General features: G+C 45.9%; 1 protein-coding gene and 1 non-coding gene across 10 annotated transcripts in view; one reads left to right on the forward strand and one right to left on the reverse strand.

The window, feature by feature from the left end:
* Positions 1 to 22,338, forward strand: part of FMNL2 (formin like 2) — a 224,598-nt gene that overhangs the window by 15,656 nt on the left and 186,604 nt on the right. The gene's annotated exons all lie outside the window — the stretch shown is intronic.
* LOC119932708 lies at positions 20,839 to 20,976 on the reverse strand. The gene has a single exon (XR_005452448.1). It is a non-coding gene; the product is annotated as a small nucleolar RNA SNORA7 (small nucleolar RNA).

Consider the following 22,338-nt stretch of genomic DNA (forward strand, 5'->3'; position numbering starts at 1 on the left):
GAGGCTTTCTCCAAACAAACCAATCGACCCAAGGCAGGGAATTCCTTCTGTCTACCCGGAGGGCACCTCTATGGAATGGAATGAGAGAAGGCATTCTAGTCATCAATGAGATCCCTCCCCCTTTGCTGAACTCACAATCTCAATTGTTCTCGGACATTTGATTGAAATAGCCACACGTTGACCCGAAGGGCTACTGGATTTCACCCAGAGCTGTTCCTGGCTAACCAGAAAAAATGTAATCCCACAGTGCCCTGGTCACAGTAGATACCCAGTAAGCACTATTAAGTGTTGAATGAATGTTGAGCCTCCAGACTCCCTTCGAGGGAGGGGCACTGCCTGGATAATTGGGGCATCTTTGCTCATTTCCCAGCATCTCTGTGACATGTTTCCTGTTTGCGTTTTAAGCAATTAGCTGTGGTCCGCCCCAAGAGAATTCAGACTCTTCTTGAGTTAGCACCCCCGGAAAGATGCAGAGGGATAATTAAGCCTTCCTCTCCTGTAGTTGTTGAAACATCCAAACTCTTGCCAGATGGAAAGTCAGCAGGGACACTGGGTTAGACCTCTTGGCAGAGAAAACAGACCCATTTCTCTGGGGCTGCACTGAGGTGTGAGATAGTAGCCGCCTCCGACTGTTCACGGGGAAACACTTGGGGAAAAATTTGGAAGAAATGGCAAAACTGAAGTGAAGGTGAGGCTTTTTTAGAGGTAAAACAGAATGCATTGAATCTAAAATCAAGGAAGATGAATGACTGTCCCCAGTAGCATCCTTTCCCTAGATAATGTCTGCCTTCTGGTTTTGATGACTGGAAAAAGCCATTGAGTTAGAAAAGCCCAAATGAGGAGCAGTGTATTCTCCTTCTGGATGTGGCCTTATTCCAGTGCTTTGGGCCCAGTATGGAGTAGGAGCTCAGCCAGAAGTGTTGGGCTCAGATGGTGACTCCCGACACTGGGTTGTGAGCGTCCAGCCTACTGCTCGCCTCTCATCAAGCCGTCCAGCGTGATTGACAGCTTGCGCATGGCTAGTCGCTGCTGGGGGCTAGCGACTCTTTGAGAGTTAATTGGAATTGTGTGTGAGACCCCAGTGGAAAGGAATTGTTCTGTAAGAGAGCGATCCAGGAGATAAAACCCGCAGCCTGATGAGCGGTTTTGGGGGCTTTATTGTCTTTCCCCAGGCCGTTGGGGTTTCAGTGGTGTCATAGAAACAGTGGAATATTTCTGTTGTGTGTGTGACTTTTAGATGCTTACTATGTGCCAGGCACTGGTGTAGATACAAGCTAATCAGATTGGACACAGTCACTGTCCCACGTGGGGCTCACAGTCTTAATCCCCATTTTACAGACAAGGTAATTGAGACATGGAGAAGTGAAGTGACTTGCCCAAGGTCACAAAGCAAGACAAGTGGTGGAGCTGGGATCAGAACCCAGGTCCTTCTGACTCCGAGGCCCGTGCTCTGTCCACTAGGTCACAAAAATTCTAATAATAATGGTGGCATTTATTAAGTGCTTACTATGTGCAAAGCACTGTTCTAAGCGCTGGGGAGGTTACAGGGTGATCAGGTTGTCCCACGGGGGTCTCAGTGGTGCTCACAGTCTTAATCCCCATTTTACAGATAAGGTAACTGAGGCCCAGAGAAGTTAAATAACTTGCCCAAAGTCACACAGCTGACAATTGGCGGAGCTGGGATTTGAATCCACGACGTTTGACTCCAAAGCCCGGGCTCTTTCCACTGAGCCACGCTGCTTCTCTTGGCTTTGGGGCACAGCAGGAGCCTTGGAAAACCCAGTCGAGTTTTCCAGCTCATCTTTGGCAACACTGAGCGTACTCCAGCAGAATTTTTATTTCCTTTATGATTTCCATACGATTTATGGAAATAAAGCTTAAATAGAACTGAGTCACCAAATTGGCCATTTCCTTTTCCCCTTTCATTACAGAAGCCTTCAAAACGCATTTGGAATCATCCGCCTGGAGAGCTACAGTAGCACTCTGGCAGAGAAAACTGTGCTGTCAGGATTTAGAGGCTCTCCTCTGAACGCTTTTTACTTTTACCCTTTGTTCCCTGCCCTGTGGTTCGTGAGGGAAGTGTTGTGTGGAAAGTTCATTCATTCATTAGATCATATTTATTAAGTGCTTAGTGTGTGGAAAGAACTGTATTAAGAGCTTGGGAGGGCAGAGTACAACTACAAGCAGACACATTCCCTGCCCACAACGAGCTCACAGTCTAGAGGGTGGAAGAGATCCAGAGCCATAGGGAAAGCTGGAAAACTGGAAAGAATCCTCATGGATTCAAACTGCAAAGAGAAGCCGTGAAATCTAGTGGTGGCTACGCTGGGTTCTCTGAGAGAAAGCCAACCTTGTAGAGAATTTCACACAGTCTACAAGGCCACAGGGTCTCCACAAGCCAGTCAGTCAATAAGTCGGGATTTATTTGAGGGCTTACTCTGTGCAGAGCACTGTACGGAGCACTTTGGGAGAGTACAACAGACGGGTGCTTCAGACTGTGTCGTTAAAGTGTAGAATTGTTAGAAGCCCAATTTCTTTTAGCTAGAGCTCATTTTATTCTGAGCCCTGAGCGTTTTTCGTCCATGCAGACGTGTCCTTGCTACAAGCTAAGGTGGTGAAGCCAAAGGAAGAAAATTCCATCAGGCCACTCATTTCCAGGGAGAGACAACTAAATTGGGGAGGAGGAGGTGGCGGCAACCACTTTGCTTTTCCAGTGGGATGTGGATGAAGTCTTTTAACTGGGTATTTATTGAACTCTTGTGTGTGCAGATCAATCAGTCAATGGTATTTATCGAGCCCATACTATGTGCAGAGCACTATACTAAGCTCTTGGGAGAATACAGTACAACAGAGTTGGTAGACACGTTCCCTGCCCACAGTGTTCTTACAGTCTAGAGGGGGAAAATACATGACTGTACTAATCAAGCAATGGTATTTGAGTGCTTATTGTATGCAAAGCACTATACTAAGCGCTTGGGAGAGTACAATTCCACAGAGTTGGTAGACACATTCCCTGTCCACAACGAGCTTTCAGTCTAGAGGGAAGGTCGGATTACTATTAATCAAGGGCATTTTTTGAGTGCTTACTGTATGCAGAGCTCTGTACTAAGTGCTTAGGAGAATGCAGAATCGTGATCCCTGCTCTGCCTTCCGTCCTTTCAATAGTCAATCAGTGGTATTTATTGAGCTCTTACTGTGTGTTGAGCACTGTACAGAGTGCTTGGGAGCAGACAGTAGAGTAAGTAGACATGGTCCTTGCCCTCAAAGAGCTTCTTGGCAGCATCGGTTTGGGTCGAGGGAGAATCTAGAAAGAAGGGGGAGGCGGCTGGTCTAGAGGACTCAGGAGTGTCACATGATTTCCCAACCTACAGGAGAGAGTCAGGCTGAATGGATGAGTGGTAATAATTATGGTACTTGTTAAGTGCTTATGTGCCCAGCACTGCGCTAAGGGGTAGGGTAGATACAAGTTAATCAGGTTGGACACAGTCCCTGTCCTACAAGGGGCTCGCGCTCTTAATCCACATTTTACAGATTCATTCATTCATTCAAATTTATTGAGCGCTTACTGTGTGCAGAGCACTGTACTAAGCGCTTGAGAAGTATAGATCGGCAACATATAGAGATGGTCCCCACCCAACAACGGGCTCACAGTCTAGAAGGGACTAGAAGGGTCCAAACCTAGCCCCACATTACAAGATGCAGTTCTCACCTACCTGCTAGAAGTCACATGGTGTCTCCAACCTTTCAGAAGCCCTGAAATAAGCAATGGGAGTTTAGCATCCCCAACCTCCATTCTTGTGCAAAAGTCTCACGACTCCTCAGGCCCAACTTGAGCAGAGGAGATGAGGTCACTGAGGTCCAATGAAGTGACTTGCCCAGGGTCACCCAGCAGACATGTGACGGAGCTGGGAGTAGAACTCAGATCCTTCGCACTCTTAGGCCCATACTCTATCCTTTAAGCTATGCTGCTCTTCTGTCCCTTGGACGTTGGGGTGGGCAGTCCAGCCCAAATTTGACCCTACATTGATGCGCTTCCTGGACACCATGACTGCCTAGTTTTAGAGATAAACTCAACCTAGGTAAAGAAAGTAAAGCTCTCCTATTGATACCTCATATGAAGTTAAGGCCCAGAGATAGTGACCATCTATGGTTTTTGCTCGGAATCGCATTCAGAGAAAGCGTCTTGAAACTGGGTGTTTCCAAGATAGGCTCCCCCTTCCCCAAACCGTCCCCTTCTTTCTGGCCCCCTGGGTAGTGGATGGGATGTTCTAATTCTTTCTGCAGGCTTAGTGCATTTACCTTTCTGCAAGGGAGATGATCTGGCACCTTCTAACCAACCCATAAACTTCATGGCTTGGTGGATAGGGCACAGTCCAAGGAGTCAGAAGGGCCTGGGCTCTAATCCTGGCTCTGCCATTTGTCTGTTGTGTGGCCTTGGGTAAGTCACTTCACTTCTCTCTGTCTGTTACCTCATCTGTAAAATGGGGATTAAGACTGTGAGTCCCATGTGGGACATAGACTGTGTCCAACCTGATTAGCTTGTATCGACCCCAGTGCTTAGTATAGTGCTTGGCACAGAATAAGCGCCTAACAAATACCATTATTAATGAATTACTGACTCTTCACCATTTTTGACTGAGTTGTTGCCTAGGAATGAGCTAACCATAAAATGTTCTCTGAATTATTTTCCCTAGGGGGCTTGTAAATCAGTTTCTACTCACCTCCCCAAAGTAGCCGCAAATGAAAAATAAGCTCTGAGATTTTTGTTTTTCGTAAGTTGTCACACGATCCCATATTTTAGCAAACGTTCCTTCAGGCCAGGAGGTAACACTTGGTTTATATCGGGCGTACCTAATTTTAAAGACGTGGGATTCTAAATCGTGAAAATGAAGAGAAAATGCTTTAACCAAAGACATTCCAATGAAAGGATTGTTCTACAGTAGAAGTTTGTTCTAGTTGCTAGTCAGGCTTCTGTCATGGAAATATTTTGAAATAAGAGGTCTGACGTGTTTAAGAAATGAATTCTTGCCATATGTCAGTGTCCATGTTTCCCCACTAAACTGTTGGCTCCTTGAGGGCAGGAATCATTTATTCTAAGTGTTTTGTCCACTCCTAAGTGCTTAGTGTAGTGCACCGCACACAGATTCTCAGGGAATGCCAAGAATGATGATGATGAAAACCAGTTGTGTGGGAATATGGATTTTACATCTGTTGTTTGTCTATAAAAACTGCCGTGCTCTTCAGGCAAGAACAGAGAATAGAGAGTTGTATAAATTGGCAAACTGTAATGGCTAGACTTGAAACTGGCAATTAAAATGGAGAAATAATTTTTTTTAAAGCCCGGATGGTTTCATTGCTCTTCTGGAATGAGTGAATTCTTGTTTCTAATTTTGTTCATGTAGGTGAAACTACGGAGTAATATTTTCTAGCTCAAGGTGCCGGGATTTTTAACCAAAACATTATTAAATGGTGACATAGTTCTTGTGAGACTCTAACGAAAACAATGGAGAGCGAGTTTGGCAGAATTTCTGAAGCAATTCCCTGACAAATGTTTCCAATAAGTCCGTGTATTTGGGAATGCTTCAAAGAATTTTCCAGCCAGGAGAGTGAACTTTGCAAACAGAGAAGATCAAATAACCCATCCAACCCAAATTCTTGAGCGAAACGCTTGGTGGGGGAGGCCAACTTTGATCCTACATTGATGTGCTTCCTGGACACCATGACTGCCTAGTTTTGGAGATAAATTCAGCCTAGGTAAAGAAAATAAAGCTCTCCTCTTGATACCTCATATGAAGTTAAGGCCTAGAGATAGTGACTGTCTATGGTTTCTGCTTGGAGTCGCAACAGAGAAAGTATCTTGAAACTGTGTGTTTCCAAGATAGGCTCCCTCTTCCCCAAACCCTAGTGTCTAAATTTAGTTACTGGAAGTGCTTAACGCTTCCAGTAACTAACTAAATAAATACGATTGATTGATTGATTAACAAATACTGTAAAAAAATGTATTTCTTGAGTGCCTATTGTGTACAGAGCATTGTACTAAGTGCATGGAAGAGTACAATATAACAGAGTTGGTCAGCCCATTTCCTGATCAATGATCCGAGGTTACGATTGATTGATTGATGAATACAGTGATTTGCGCACATGAAGGGCTTTTCAAATAAAATACACCACCAAGTCTTGGAAGTAGTGGGGTGTCGTGATGCTTGGCCTCCACTCAAAAGCTTCCTGGAACTGAGATTCCACATCTCAATAAAGAAGTGGTATTCGCTGAGTGTGTCCTTGGTGTACAACACTGTACTAAGCGCTTGGGAAAACAATGCAGATAGATAGTAAATACAATCCCTGCCCTCAAAGAGCTTACCATCTAGCATATTCATTTGATCAATCAAACATTTATTGAGCACTTACTATGTGCAGAGCATCTTAAGCGCTTGGGAGAGTACAATGCAGCAGAATTAGCAGACACATTCCCTGCTCATTAAGAGATGATTTTTGAAAAATCCTTAGTCTTAAAACCGTTCCCTGCCCACAAGGAGCTTGCAGTCTAGAGGACTCTATTATTAAGTGCTTATTATGTGCCAAACCCGGGAGGGTTACAAGATAATCATATCAGACAGCCCCTGTTCCCCATGGGGGTCACAGTATAAGAGGAAGCAGTGTGGCTCAGTGGAAAGAGCATGGGCTTTGGAGTCGGAGGTCACGGGTTCAAATCCTGGCTCCACCAATTGTCAGCTGTGTGACTTTGGGCAAGTCATTTAACTTCTCTATGCCTCAGATACCTCATCTGTAAATGGGGATTAAGACTGTGAGTGGGACAACCTGATCACCTTGTAACCTCCTCAGAGCTTAGAACAGTGCTTTGCACATAGTAAGTGCTTAATAAATGCCATCATTATAATTATTATTAGAAGGGGCAGAAGATATCCCCATTTTACAGATGAAGAAACTGTGGTACATAGAGGTCTCACAACAGGCCCATGACAGAGCTGGGATTCTTCAGGTCTACTAATTCCATGCTTTTCCCACTAAAGCACCCATTATGTGTCTCTGGGTTGTCTGTCATAGCAGTCATCCAGTCCTTTGCCACACCTCACCTCAGTTTCTTCTGCTGTGCTTCACATCTGTTTTTTTCTGTTCTCCCCTTGGTGGTGACTGGGAACAGCTGTTTTCCATTTTCCTTATAACAACTCTTCAAATACATGAAGACAGTTATTAAGTTACCCCTTAGCATTCTCTCTCTCTCCTTTTTTCCTGAGGCTATAAAAATTGCAGTTCTTAATCAGCCTGCCCAGGTCCTATCTTCCAATCACTGTATAATTTTGGCTGCTCTTGTCAAGACTGTCTCCTGCTTCTGAAGAAGCCTCTGAAGTGGGGAGAATTGAGCAGGACAGTTGTCCAGTAACCCAAGAACAGAGAGGGTTACATGGAGGCTGAAAACCTCAGTAGATTTGAGAAAGATTTGGATGTGTGTTTTTTTTTAATGGGTATTTGTTGAGTGGTTACTGAATGCCAGGCCTTGTACTAAACACTGGAGTGGATACAAGATTATCTAGTTGGGCATAGTCCCTGTCCCACATTGGGCTCTCAGTCTTAATTCCCTTTTGCAGAGGAGGTAACTGAGGCCCAGAGAAATGAAGTTTTGTTGTTGTTTCTTTTTAACGGTATTTGTTAAGTGCTTACTATGTGCCAGACACTGTTCTAATTACAGATACAGGGTAATTAGGTTGGACCCAGTCCATATCCCACACGGGGCTCGCAGTCTTAATCCCCCTTTTCAGCCAAGGTAACTGAGGCACAGAGAAGTGAAGTGACTTGCCTAAGGTCACATAGCAGACAAATGGCAGAGCTGGAATTAGAACCCAGATCCTTCTGACTCCCAGTCTCGTGCTCTTTCTCCTAGGCCACATTGTTTCATGATCAGTATTCTTTAACGTTAGAGATGTAGAGGAAGAGTTAACCTGTGAGAGAGTCTATCCGCAACCCTTAGGGCAGCTGACAAGCAGGAAACTGTCAGACAGTTCTGTCAAACCTCCCATTGCTGATTGTATGAAATATTAATGGCATGGCATAGTAGATAGAGCATGGGGCCGGGAGTCAGAAGGTCATGGGTTCTAATCCCTGCTCCACCACTTGTTTGCTGTGGAGGACTTGGGCAAGTCACTTCGCTTTTCTGCATCTCCGTTACCTCAGTAAAATGGGGATTAAGAGTGTGAGCCCCTTGTGGGACAGGGACTGTGTCCAACTCAATTTGCTTCTATTCACCCCAGCGCTTAGTACAGTTCCTGGCACAGAGTAAGTGCTCAACAAATACCATGATTATTATTATTATTATTATTTTGTGGTGCTGGGCACAAAGTGAATACTTAAAAAACACCAGTGATATTATTAGAGACCAGTTGTCAGCTGCCTTGTCCCCGGTACTGATATAGCAGAAGACCACACCATTATATCCAATATCTTTATTTTCCAACATCCAGTGAGCATGTAGGCCCTGTGAGTTCTTGGACAGAAGCTCGATGTGTGTTTGGCCTTATGGTGCCTTGCTTGTGTGGTGATTAACATATTTTTTTTTAACAGTTTCCAAAGAAAAACGAATGACACCAGGAAGGGGCAGAAAGTTGTATCTACCAACTCTGTAATACTCTCCCAAGTGCTTTGTACAGTGCTCTGCATCGAGTTAAGCGTTCAGTAAATACTTTCAATTAATGTACCATCACAGATTGTTTCCATCATATATATATATACACATATATATTTGGGTTTTTTTCTTTGATATTTTTAATAGTTATCTGTTTAAACGTAACAGAGGCGGGTCGTCGGAAGAGGTTATGACTGGAATTCCTCAATTATCACCTGTGGCCACCCTGACTGCATAGAGAGTCCGTATATTTTCTCGTACCCTGATTCTGTCCGTATCCAACCGCCACCAGAGTTATCTTCGGTCCATCGGGTGGCTTCACTTTTTCCTCAGCTTTATTTAGAAGTTGCGGTTGAGGAAAAAACAACTTGTTGAAAAACAAATGGCCGGTGTTTCCTTGAGCTGTCTGAAATCCAAAGGAGAGGCAGCCACACTGCTTCCTTAACTTGCAGCGTGGCGGTGGGACGGGGCTGGATGAGGAATAGTCCTCCCCTGAGAGAACTGGCCGGTCAGACTGATTGCTGAGGAGAAAGGAGCCAAACTTGGGGGAATAACAAAACGATTACAGGGGGGACGGAGAGGGAAAAGCAATGTTGTGTTTTCTTCTGGCCCAAACTCTCTAAGCCTTCACTGAGGTGGGATCCTTTGGAAAGGGATTTCAAGCAGCGTGGCTCAGTGGAAAAAGCACAGGCTTGGGAGTCAGAGGTCATGGGTTCTAATCCTGGCTCTGCCACTTGTCAGCTGTGTGACTTTGGGCAAGTCACTTAACTTCTCTGGGCCTCAGTTCCCTCACCTCTAAAATGGGGATGAAGACTGTGAGCCCCACGTGGGACAACCTGATCACCTTGTGTCCTCCTCAGTGCTTAGAACAGTGCTTTGCACATAGTAATTACTTAACAAATGCCATCATTATTAAGTAGCCAGCATCAGAGCTATGTGTAAGAATATAGGCCTTAAAACATGCTCATTCTGTTGTACTCTGCTCTCCCAAATGCTTAGTACAGTGCTTGAGACATAGAAAATGCTCAATAAATACCACTGATTTATTTGGTGTCTTCAGGTAATAAGGGGATTAGAAATCAAATCCAGACTTCCTCTCAAGAGATCTTTTCCTTGACGACAGGAGGGGCTCTTAGTTGTTCTTTAAGCCCCATCACCTAATTGGTCAATGGAATTTATTGAGCACTTTGTGTGTGCAGAGCATTGTACTAAACACTCGACCTAAAGGGCCTACTCTATGCCAAGGACTGTGCTAGGCATTGGGGTCAATTCAGTACAATCAGATCGATCACAGTCCCTGTTCTGCATGGGGTTCACATTCTAAAGAGGAGGTAGAATAGGTATTTAATCGTCAATGGTAATATTTATTGAGTGCCTACTGTATGCAGAGTACTGCACTAAGTGCTTGGGAGAACAATAATGATAATAATAATGATGGCATTTATTAAGTGCTTACTATGTGCAAAGCACTGTTCTAAGCGCTGGGGAGGTTACAAGGTGATCAGGTTGTCCCACGGGGGGCTCACAGTCTTAGTCCCCATTTTACAGATGAGGTAACTGAGGCCCAGAGAAGTGAAGTGACTTGCCCAAAGTCACGCAGCTGACAATTGGCGGAGCCGGGATTTGAACCCATGACCTCTGACTCCAAAGCCGAGTTGGTGGACACGATTCCTGCCCGCAATGAAACTAAGGCCCAGAGAAGTTAAATGACTTGCCCAAGGTCACTCAGCAGTCAGGTGGCAAAGCCGGGAATACAGGCCAGGTCTCCTGACTCTGAGGCCTGTGCACTTTCCCCTAGGCCACACTGCCACCCGTTCTTCTGGAAACATTTTAGTGAAATTGTAGGGCAGGAGGAACAATTGCTGTTGTACAAGAGTCCAGTACAGTGCACTGCACAAAGTGGTAGGTTCTTAACAGGTATTCAGGGCAGGAGGAACGGACCCGAAGGCCCTTTTTCGGAAGGCTCGGTTTCTCCCTGCTTGCCATCTGGAAGATCTCTTGGTCAGTTTGGAATTCTCAAGTGCTTCCAACATGACACCATTTCCTCGTTTAAAACATTGGAAAGGTGACGGTGGGACCTCAGTGGTTTGAAGCCGACCGAACCATACGGGACTTAGTTTCTTTTATTTAAACGCTGTTCCTTCCTGAAAGCTAATCTAGTCCTTGACTTCTCCAGGAAGGGTCCTGAGGCAAACCTTCTGGTTGGCAAGCAGCCCTCAGGAAAGAGCCTAAAATGCAGTTAGAGTCCCGCGTACTTGCCTCTTACTGGGGATTTCATTTGTGCAGTAAAGAATATTTGTTTGATGTCCTGCCTTTGATATTTCACTTTATTGGGTTTGTTTGCATACCTGCTAATCCACCGAGTTTGGCAGTTGACTGAGGGCTTGGAGCTGGCAGGCTGGAGGATCTAAGGGCCCGGGAGGTTGCGGGGGGAGGGCAGGGTGTCAGGAAGAGCCTGTTGTGCAAATAGTGCCCTGCAAATCAGCATCGTTACTAGAAAATGTAATTTTGCTCCATGACAGGACATGTCCGTTGTAAAGATTAAAGCAGATACGCGTTCTCATAAGAAGCTACCCAAGGTCTCAGCCAGGGAGGCGGGGAAGTTAATTCCAACAAGGACTGACATTACCAGAAGCCTCTGTTGAAGCAGTGAGCTTCTCAGCCTCAGTTTCCCCACGAAACAATAGGGTCAGCAGCAGATCGCTGATGGATAGGTAGCTTAAAGCTGCTAAGGTAGACTGGCTGCTATTGGCGAGTTTACTCCCCTTTTCCTCTCTGCGTATTGCCTCGATTTCCTTTTTCCTCTTTCTTTTCTCCCAGGTTTGTTTTTCCTCCGTGCTCAGAGTTTTCAAGAGGCCATTCAAAGCATATATACGAGCCAGGTTCTTCCCTCCAGGAATTTTTCTAAGGTGGCATGTACCTTCATTACCAAGACCAGAGAAATAGAGATTACTTTGTACAGTTGGTTTGAGCTTGGTGTTTTCTGTTTTTCACTCCGTTGATCAGTAGTATTTAATGAGCACTTTTTGTGTACAGAGCACTGTACTGAGCACTTGGGAAAGTACAGCAGAGTTGGTAGATGTGATTCCTGCCCACAAGGAGCTTATGGACTACAGGGAGAGACAGACATTAAAATAAACTAGGGGAAATAATACAGTATAAGTGCTTTCATTCATTCATTCAATTTATTGAGCGCTTACTGTATGGAAAGCACTGTACTGAGTGCTTGGAAGAGTACAATGCAACAACAACAACAGGCACATTCCCTGCCCACAGCGAGCTCACGGTCTAGAGGGGGAGACGGATGCTAATCTAAATAAATAATTAAATAAATAAATGCTTATGGGGCTTTCTTTATATGGGTAGACTGGACAAAATAACTGCTAGGGACAGATAATGGATTATAAGGATGGGATTTATTAAGCACTTACTGCATACCAGGCTAAGGGCTGAGGTAGATGCAGAATAATTCCAAGTCCCCGTCTGATCTGACCTGTGGCTCGTGGTCAAAGAGGGAGGGAGAACAGGTATTTTAACCCCCATTTTGCAGGTGAGGAAACTGAGGCCCAGAGAGGGTAAGTGACTTTCCCAAGGTCACGCAGCAGACAAGTGGGAAATCTAGGACTGGAATATGGGTTTCCTGACTCCCGCTTCCGGCCTGGAGTGTAAGATTCGGAAGAGCAGCATGGACTAATGTTTTAAGCATGAGATTGGGAGTCAGAAGATCCTGACTTTTAATGCTGGCTCTGCCACTTGTCTGTCTTGTGACCCTGGGGAAGTCACTTCACTTATCTGGGCCTCAGTTGCCTCATCTGTAAAATGGGGATTATGATTACGAGTCCCATGTGGGACATGGACTGTGTCTAGTGTCACTTGCTTGTATGTGCTCTAGCAACTCTTAGTAAGCACTTAAACACCATAAAAAATGTTGTTTTCTAGCTCGAGTGTCCGTCTCAGAAGTCAGAGACTGCTAAGACATTGCCCCAGAGAACAGTAAGCTCCTTATGGGCGGAAGTGGCATTTACCAACTCTGTTGTGCTGTACTCTCCCAAGCCCTTAGTACAGTGCTTTGCACACAGTGAGCACTTAATAAATACCACTGATTGATGATGGAGAATTATTTTGGGGGATCAGTCCTTTCATTGAGAAGCCTAAGGGTAATCATATCATGAGGAGAGGCAGCTTGGGTGCTCCTGCGTATCTTTGGCCTTTTCCCCTGATTGGCTCTAGGCAGCTTCAGGCTAGGCTGCGTTTGGCTGCCTTATCTAGAAAAAGGAGTTGATAAAACATTTGCCTCTTCCCTCGCCCTTGGGAGTTTCTGTGGGAACGAGTGATGTGGTGTTTGAAAAATGTCTTTGAACTGCAGGGAAGGGGAAATAAGAATAATTAGGTATTTTGTTAAGCACTTTCTATATGTCAAGCTCTGGGGTAGGTTCAGGTTAATCAGGTTGGAGAGAGTCCCCATCCCACTCCGGACTCACAGTCTAAGTAGGAGGGAGATCAGGTTTTGAAACCCCATTTTTCAGTTGGGGAGACTGAGGCCCAGAGAAGTAAAGTGACTTGCCCAGGATCACCCAGCAAGCAAGGGGCGGAGCTGGGATTAGACCCAGGTCCTTCTGACTTCTGGGCCTGTGCTCTATCCCCTAGGCCACACCGCTCCCCTGGATTAATGGCATCCTGGTTTGCAGAGTGCCGCGTGAGTTTGAGGCAGGGGAGACCCCAGGCCAGGTGTGACGCCTGCTCCTCAGACTGCTCTTTTCCACCGGAGACCTGCTGCCTCCGCCCCTGAGTGGGAACCCGACCGGCCGGCCAAAGCCAAGGATTAGAAAAAGCTCTTTCCCACAGGTGTGAGGTTCTGGGATCTTGGGACAGGGTGGCCTGCACTTGGAACTCTTCACGCTGGAGCGGAGCCAGACCAAGCTCAAAGCAAGCTGGTGTACTTGGCAGTTCTTCCTGACCAAGGCTTTCATGATAATAATAATAATAATAGTAATAATAATAATAATAATAAGATGTTCAGCACGTACTGTGTGTCAGGGAATGTCTGTTTATTGTTATATTGTACTCTCCCAAGCGATTAGTACAGCGTTCAACACACAGGAAGCACTCAAGAAATATGATTGAATGAATGAATGTGTCAAGCACTGTTCTAAGCGCCGGGGTGGATACAGGCTGATCAGGTTAGACACAGTCCCCGTCCCACATGGGGGTCACAGTCTTAGTCTCCATTTTACAGATGAGGTAACTGAGGAACAGAGAAGCGAAGTGACTTGCCCAAGGTACCACAGCAGACAAGTGGTGGAGCTGGGATTAGAACCCAGGTCCTTCTGATGTCCAGACCTGTGCTCTATCCATTAGGTCACACTGCTTCTCAAGACTTTAACCTCCCTGGACCAGTTTCCTCATCTGGAAAATGGGGATAAGATAGATTGTGAGTCCATTGTAGAGCAGGGATCGTGCCTGATTGTCTGGCCTTGAATTTACCCAGGAGCATAGCGTATAGTAAGCGTGGAATAAATGCCATAACTAATGCCACTAAAATGAGAAAAAGTGGTATGATGGGACTTTGATTTATATCCAGTCATACAGTAATATTTGTTAAGGGCCAACTGAGTGCATTGCTGTCTACTAAGTACTTGGGAATATACAAAAACCCCACTAGAATTGAAGACCATCCTTGCCCTCCTGAAGCTTCCGACCTAGGAGATGAAGAAGACAAACACGGAAAAAAAGCTAACTTTTGAACATGAGGACTAACCCTAAATCCACCCTCCAGTCCCCACTCCTGAAGGTTGTAAAATGCGTGAAGCAACGGGTGAGGAGGAGGAGGATTTGGGGCCCATGATGGTGGGTTTTGAGGCCTGGGAGTGGGGACTGAGGACACAGGCCCCAGATAATCTGGTCCCATTGGCTGACTGATAATCAGTCAGCTCTCTCCCCCTGCCAATCAAACTTTCCCCCTCTCCCTCTCCAACCCAGCCCTCACACTTTGCTCCTATAGCAGCAAGTTTCTCGCTGTGCCTCACTCTCATCTCTCTATCAACCCATCATCATCATCAATGGTATTTATTGAGCACTTACTGTGTGCAGAGCACTGTTTTGAGTGCTTGGGAGAGGACAATATGACAGACATAGTAGATATATTCCCTGCCCACAATGAGCTGACAACCCCTTGCCCATTCCCTCCCTCCTTCCTAGAATGCCCTCTGCTTTCCTATCTGACAGACCACACCACTTTCTGCTTCTTCCAAACCCTACTAAAGTCATATCTCCTCCAGGAAGTTTTCCCTACCTAACCTCTTATCTCCCTACCCTATTTTCCCTCCCTTGTAGGTTGCCTATGCACTTTTGTCCTCCCCATGCCCAAAACCCCCACAGAAACCTTTGAACATATCCTCTAGACTGTAAGTTCTTTTGAGGCAGGGAATATGTCTCTTATATTGTTGTACTCTCCCAGGCGCTTAGTGTGGTGCCTGCACACTGTAAGCACTTAATATGATTGACTGACTGATATCCTTATACTCAGTTGCTTCCCCTGTCAGTAAATTATTTTAATGTCTGTTTCCCCTGCTAGATTATAAATTCCTTGAGGGAATACAGCTCTGATGTACTCTCCCAGGCATTTAGTATAGTACTCTGCTCACAGTAACTACTCAATCAACTGTTGGTATTTATTGAGCCGCCTACAGTGTGCAGAGCACTGTACGAAACTCTTGGGAGAGTATAGTAAACAGCATTAGCAAACGCATTCCCTGCCCATAACAAGGATAAATTCCGTTGATTGCTTGCATTTACTCCCTGGCTGGGCGAATTCCCAGAGAAAGGTTTTCATAGGCAGGCAGAGAGCAGACTCTGTGGAAACCCAAAGGAGGCTTTATCTCATATTCATAAACAGCTGAAATTCAGTAAAAGCCCGAGCTGGTTGTCCCCCGCTGGTTGGTTGTCATCACATTGTTATGATTGTGCGGCTTATCTCGGAGTTGTTTCCAGTAGAGGCTTTGAACACGTTGATCCTTCCGGCTCTGGCCGGACCAGAAAGAGCCTGTGGTTGTGTGAGAAGAGTAAAATGTTTGCCCTCGTGTCTGAATTTTTACCTCTGAATCGGGAAACGGCCCGAATGAAAGTTTGACCTCCCCCTTTGGCTTGTGGGCTTGGGCCCGGATGCTGAAGCTGATAACACATCCCTCCTTCAGAAGACTGCTGGAAGGACTAATTAGTTCATGTTGGCCAAAGATTGTTTTTCCTTTGGCTCTGTTCCACCCCAGAGACTGCTGCATTGCGGCCCTCATTAGACACTTGGGAAGGAGAAGGTTTGGAAATGCATACTGTCATCACGATTTTGGGACCTCGCATTTCTTGGTGTTCAGCTGTAATGCTGTCCAATTTTCCAAGATATATGGTGTATTCATTCAATTGTATTTACTGAGCACTTACTTCTTGGGTGTCGATGGAATTTCTGGAAATGCTACCTAATCTCCTCCACCCTGTGTGCTTTGAGGTATGCATTTAGATAGTGTGTAATAGTCACTGGGCTGGAAGGGTCATTATTATTATGATTATTATTATTATATTTGTTAAGTGCTTACTGTGTTAAGTACTGTTCTAAGCATTGGTGGATGTTAATCAGGTTGGACCCATCCCTGTCCCTCATGAGACTCACAATATCAGTAGGAGGGAGAACAGGCATTGACTCTCCATTTTAGAGTTGAGAAGCTGAGGCACAGAGAAGCAAAGTGACTTGCCCAAGATCACCCAGCAAGCAGTTGGCAAAAGTGAGATTAGAACTCAGGTTCTCTGACTCCCAGTCGCATGCTCTTCCTACTAGGATATGCTGCTTCTCTAAAGTAAATACAGCTAATGTATTTTTCCTTCCCCTCCCCCCTACTCTACTCCCTCTCTCCCGGACCTTAGGTTCATGTAGCTTGTGCCAGATGAATGAAACCCAATACTATTTTCTAAGCCCTCCAGGGTGTGAGCTTGTGGCGACCTCCCTAGCTATCCCGTTCCCATGTTGAACAACTCTCACTGTTGTGATTTCATCTGTTTTTTTTTCCTCCTCCCCAAGACACGAAGTTTGGTCATTTCACCCAGTAGAGGGGAGAGGAGGAAAATCCTTCCACCCACCCGCTTCCAAGAAACAATTCTCCAGCTGGTGCTTGTTCACCTCTCCACTTGAGATTGCGGACGACCTCTAGCCCTTCAAGGCCGTGTCCTGTGGAAGAGGTGTCCATGTTCGATTTTATCGGTGTGTTCAGAAGTGCCCTTCAAGTTTCAAACAAATAGGCTCGGGCAAACATTAGCCCGTGTTTGCCTTCCAAACAGCCCCTGGTTAGGGATGGACTGCAGATAGCCTTGAGGAAGCCTGAGGAACTAGTACATGGAGATCTGACTTGTGGACAGGTGGGGAGCCACACCTGGAGGGGGTGTTGATAGGAGTTTATCGGAAGTGAGACCCCAGGCTCTTCACCCTAAGAAGGTGCCGAAAGGCCTTTAAGTGTCGATATTTCTTCAGATGAGTGAAAGGCAGCCTCCAGTTGGCATTCAGGCAGTAGTTTCTCGGCCATGATGTAAGGAGAGCTAGACCATACAGGAGAGGGAGAAAGCCCTCAGGGAGGAATGAGGTGGAGAGTCAAAGATCAGATGGAAGGATAAAGAAGAAAGAAGTTGGCATGGAAAGGAGGGAAAATGAGAAAGACCCACAGGCAGGAAGAATGGGAGGGATTTGGAGGCAACCTCACTGCTGCAAGGGATGATAGGAAAGATGAAAAAGGCACTTAAGTCGCACTCAGCACTGGTGCGGTTTATGTACCTCTGGTGGCTTACATAACTTGATTTTCAAAATAGCCACCAAGAAAGTGAAGATGGAAGTAGAAAAAAGAAGCACCTTGGCATTTATATCTCACAGTACAGCAATATCTATAGAGATTCTCTGTTTCATTCCCCTCTCTGTTGCCTTCAGGTTCAAGCTTTTGAAGGGAGGATGACAGCAAAATCCTCCATGGAAGAAGTCATTTTTCCAGAGGAATTTGCGGGAGGTGGAAAAATAGTAGCACAGGGAGAAACCGTTCCAGGCAGTGGGCATTAGAGCGGGAGAGGCAGGAGTAGGTGGAGATGAAAGCAGCCACAGCAGCTTGGGAACAGGCCTGGGCAGAGTTGAGGCAGTGGCAGGTGGCTAGCGACCTATTTGCCTATCTCTGCATCTCCAAAGCAGTGGGAAAGAGGGACCTGGAAACAGAAGAGTGTAGGCAGGAGCAGAGCAAGGCAGAAGCTTGCAGGGAAAGGTGGAAGCCTGTTTAGACCAGTAATGCCATATCATTATTATTTTTTTAAGGATCCAGGATATGTCCAGAGGCTAGACAGGTGCCACTTTGTTCAGAAACTGTGTTTCTACTTTAGGATCCATTAGGGCTTGATCCGGGCAGTGAAGCAGGAGGAAGGCCCCATGGCCAGATTTGAAGTAGGCCCAGCACTTCAGCCTGGTCCACATTGGCTGCTGTTCCCCGCGGGGCGCTACCCACACTGGGACCCCAGCCGGTCAGTGCCCCCGAAGACTGAGGGTTCAAGAGCTTAGTACAGTGCTCTGCACACAGTAAGCGCTCAATTAATACGATTGAATGAATTGGTGGTCTGGGCCCTGTCTGGTACCGATATGGTCCCGGAAGCCTTGGTGACCAGTGGTTTTATTTTCAACCCTCTGTGGCTTACAGAGTCCTGGGAGGGTCAGGGGTTGCCCTGGCGCCACATTCGAGGTTATGCCAGTTTCCGCAAAGCACTTTCTTCTGTCTCGTGCTGCCATTGTGTCACATAGTCTACACAGTGCAAGTGACATGCTGTGACTTCTGGGTCAGCAAAGTGGTTTCGCTGGTCACCCTGGCTAGGCCCAGGCAGACTCCGAAAGTATCATCGTTCGATTCACTCTGCTCGACTCTAAGGGTACACCATACACCTCCATTAGACAAAAGATAAAAATAACTTGAGGTATAACCACAGGAAATGAGGCAGAGGTGCAGGGCTTTGGGTGTAGATTGAGGTGTGAATTTAGTGGGAAAGCCTGGTGGGTGGAAAGGTGAAGTTTGACCACAGCAGACAGATGAATAGGGCTACTGTGGTCAGGCTGTGTAAGGTTGAGGGAGAGAAGGTAGAGGCAAGTGGGGGGTGGGTTGGGCTGAGAGGGGAAGCGAGGAGAGAAAAGATCTGTGATCGTCAAGATCCAACAGAGAAGTTTATGTGCTTTTGAATTTGCTGCAAAGCAAGAGAGGAGGAGAGTAGGGAAGAGAGAGGGAAAGGGAAGAGCGAAATTTTTACTACTTCAGAAGCTAATTAGATTAATTCCCCCCACCAAACTGTAAGCTCCTTGGAGGCAGGAAATGTGAGCACCAACTATATTGTATTTTGCTCTCTTGAGTGCTCTTCACAAAGTAAGCACTCAGTAAATACCACTGATGGATTAAAAAGTATCTTTCCCAGGCTGATCCCCCTCCTTCCTTTTCCCCTCCTCCCCCTCTCCATCCCCCTGCCTTATCTCCTTCTCTTCCCCACAGCACCTGTATATATGTTTGTACGTATTTATTAGTCTATTTATTTATTTCATTTGTACATATTTATTCTATTTATTTTTTGTTAATATGTTTTGTTTTGTTCTCTGTCTCCCCCTTCTAGACTGTGAGCCCACTGTTGGGTAGGGACCATCTCTATGTGTTGCCAACTTGTACTTCCCAAGCGCTTAGTACAGTGCTGTGCACACAGTAAGCGCTCAATAAATACGATTGAATGAATGAATCTTGGTAAGCTCCTTAAGGGCTCTATTGTATCATATTCCCCCAAGCATCTAGTACAGTGCTCTGCACACAGGAGGTGCTTAATAAATACCATTGATTTGAAAACACCAGAGGCCAATCTTTGTCTTGTCCCTAAATTCTCAGTCCTTTATGCTAAAGCCAGAGTGGTACAGAGATGCCAAAGACCTTCCTCAGAATACTATGGGTTCAGAGTTCTTAAGGGAGCAAATGTCTGCCAACTCTGTTATATTGTCCTCTCCCAAGCACTTAGCAGAGTGCTCTGCACACAGTAAGCATTCAGGGACTATGAGTCAAATAATAATAATAATAATGATGGCATTTATTAAGTGCTTACTATGTGCAAAGCACTGTTCTAAGCACTGGGGGGAGGTACAGGGTAATCAGGTTGTCCCACGGGGGGCTCACAGGCTTCACCCCCATTTTACAGATGAGGGAACTGAGGCCTGGAGAAGTTAAGTGACTTGCCCAAAGTCACACAACTGACAATTGCCAGAGCCGGGATTTGAACCCATGACTTCTGACTCCAAAGCCCATGCTCAGCCTCTGATCAGAAAGCCTCTGATCATGATGGACCGAAAGGCGGGAAAGCTGTGGGAGCTTCATAAAAGCCACAGTCTGATGGAAACAGGGCTGGTTTCAGATTCCTAGACAGTGCATCACTAGTCTTCCATCGGGCTTTCTCCAAATGATGTCTGTGAGGTGGGGTCTGCGTCACCAGGGATTGCAGTGAGCATTTTGTGCAGGCTTGATAGTCGAACTTCTTTTGCTCAATCAATCAATCAGTTGTATTTATTGAGCACTTATTGTGTGCAGAGCACTGTACTAAGCTCTAGAGAGCATACAACAGAATTAGCGGAAATGTTCCCTGCTCATAAAGAGTTTGCCCAGCAGAATTCTCTCCCCAGCTGACCTGTTTGGTCCATCATAGAGAGCAAGGGATGTTGAGAGGGGAGGGCTTCCATTCTGCAAGATACCGTGGCATTTCCTTCTGCATTCGGAGATTCCAACTGCTCTGTTTTAAAGCTATCAGTCCATTTATTGAGCACTTAAGGTATGCAGAGCACTTTACTAAGCACCTCGCAGGTTCCGCAGGGCAAGAAATACTTCTCTACCATTGTGTCTACCAACTCAGTTGTATTTTACTCTCCCAAGCCCTTACTACAGGGCTTTTCATATAGTTTTATCTTATGCTGTCAAGTTGTCTCCGACTCAGCGACGCCATGGACACATCTCTCCCAGACTGCCCCTCCTCAACCTGCAGTCGTTCTGGTAGTGGATCCATAGAGTTTTCTTGGTAAAAATATGCAAGTGCTTTACCATTGCCTTCTTCTGTGCAGTAAACTTGAGTCTCAGCCCTCGACAGTCTCCTGTGCCCCTGCTGCCTTGCACAGCTGAGTTTTGATTTGTAGCAGATTGCCTTCCACTTGGTAGCCATGGCCCAAGCTAGGAGTGGAATGGGTATGCCTTTGCTTGACTCTCCCTCCTATAGCCGAGACTGGTAGAGTACTGGAAACTCTCCAGGTGCAATCCCGAGAGAGCCCGATAAATGTCATTCATTGATTGATTCTCTGAATTTCCAGACAGCTATGCTGAATGGACACTGTGACCGAGATAGCCTTTCTTAAGGGATCAAAGATGTTGTTGCACCCTGAAGACAGAGAAAACACAACAAATTGGGGTGCTGCATAATTGAAATGGATGTTCATAAACCAAAATCAGCGCTCCATAATAATAATAATTGTGGTATTTGTTAAGCGCTTACTCTGTGCCGGGCACTTTACTAAGCGCTGAGTGATTTGATCAACTTGTAATGATGTTAGATGTCTGCTAAACCCGCTTAGCACACATGAATAAAGACACAATGTTGAATAAACCATAGTGCTTTCGGATGGAGGGTTTCAGGGCAATTCATTGCAGCTATGTCCGGGTCAAGTTTGAGAGGACAAAAGAGAGGGAATGGTAGAGATAAGAGCATTCCTATTGTCGCCCTTGCTTGCTCCATGGGCCGTGACAGACAGATATAAATGAGCCTGTTCTGTACTGTCTAGAGTCAGTTTAAAGCCAGTTGTGAAGAGTCCTGTCAGTGTGGAGAATCAGTAAGGCACTAGGCCCAGGCTAAAGATCCCCCCATTACAACAAAAAAAGGGTGAGGGTCCCATCGCTCCCAGCACTCTCCCCAAAGAGATGTCTGGTTATTTCCTGTGTGATTACATCAATCAATCAATGGCATTTAGTGAGCGCTTACTGTGTGTAGAGCAGTGTACTATGTGCTTGAGAGAGTACAATAGAAAAGAGATGGTAGACAAATTCCCTGCCCGCTTTTGTACAGATTTAGTACTCTATTTTACTTGTACATATTTACTATTCTATTTATTTTGTTAATGATGTGCATCTAGCTTTAATTCTATTTGTTCTGATGACACCTCGCCCCCTCCTACCTCACCTCCCTTCTCTCCTTCTACAGCCCACCCGCACCCTCTGCTCCTCCACCGCTAATCTCCTCACCGTACCTCGTTCTTGCCTGTCCCGCCATTGACCCCCGGCCCACGTTATCCCCCGGGCCTGGAATGCCCTCCCTCTGCCCATCCGCCAAGCTAGCTCTCTTCCTCCCTTCAAGGCCCTACTGAGAGCTCACCTCCTCCAGGAGGGCTTCCCAGACTGAGCCCCTTCCTTCCTCTCCCCCTCGTCCCCCTCTCCATCCCCCCATCTTACCTCCTTCCCTTCCCCACAGCACCTGTATATATGTATATATGTTTGTACATATTTACTACTCTATTTATTTTACTTGTACATATCTATTCTATTTATTTTATTTTGTTAGTATGTTTGGTTTTGTTCTCTGTCTCCCCCTTTTAGACTGTGAGCCCACTGTTGGGTAGGGACTGTCTCTATATGTTGCCA

Source organism: Tachyglossus aculeatus, chromosome 9 (assembly GCF_015852505.1).
Source record: "Tachyglossus aculeatus isolate mTacAcu1 chromosome 9, mTacAcu1.pri, whole genome shotgun sequence".
Classification (NCBI taxonomy): Eukaryota; Metazoa; Chordata; class Mammalia; order Monotremata; family Tachyglossidae; genus Tachyglossus; species Tachyglossus aculeatus.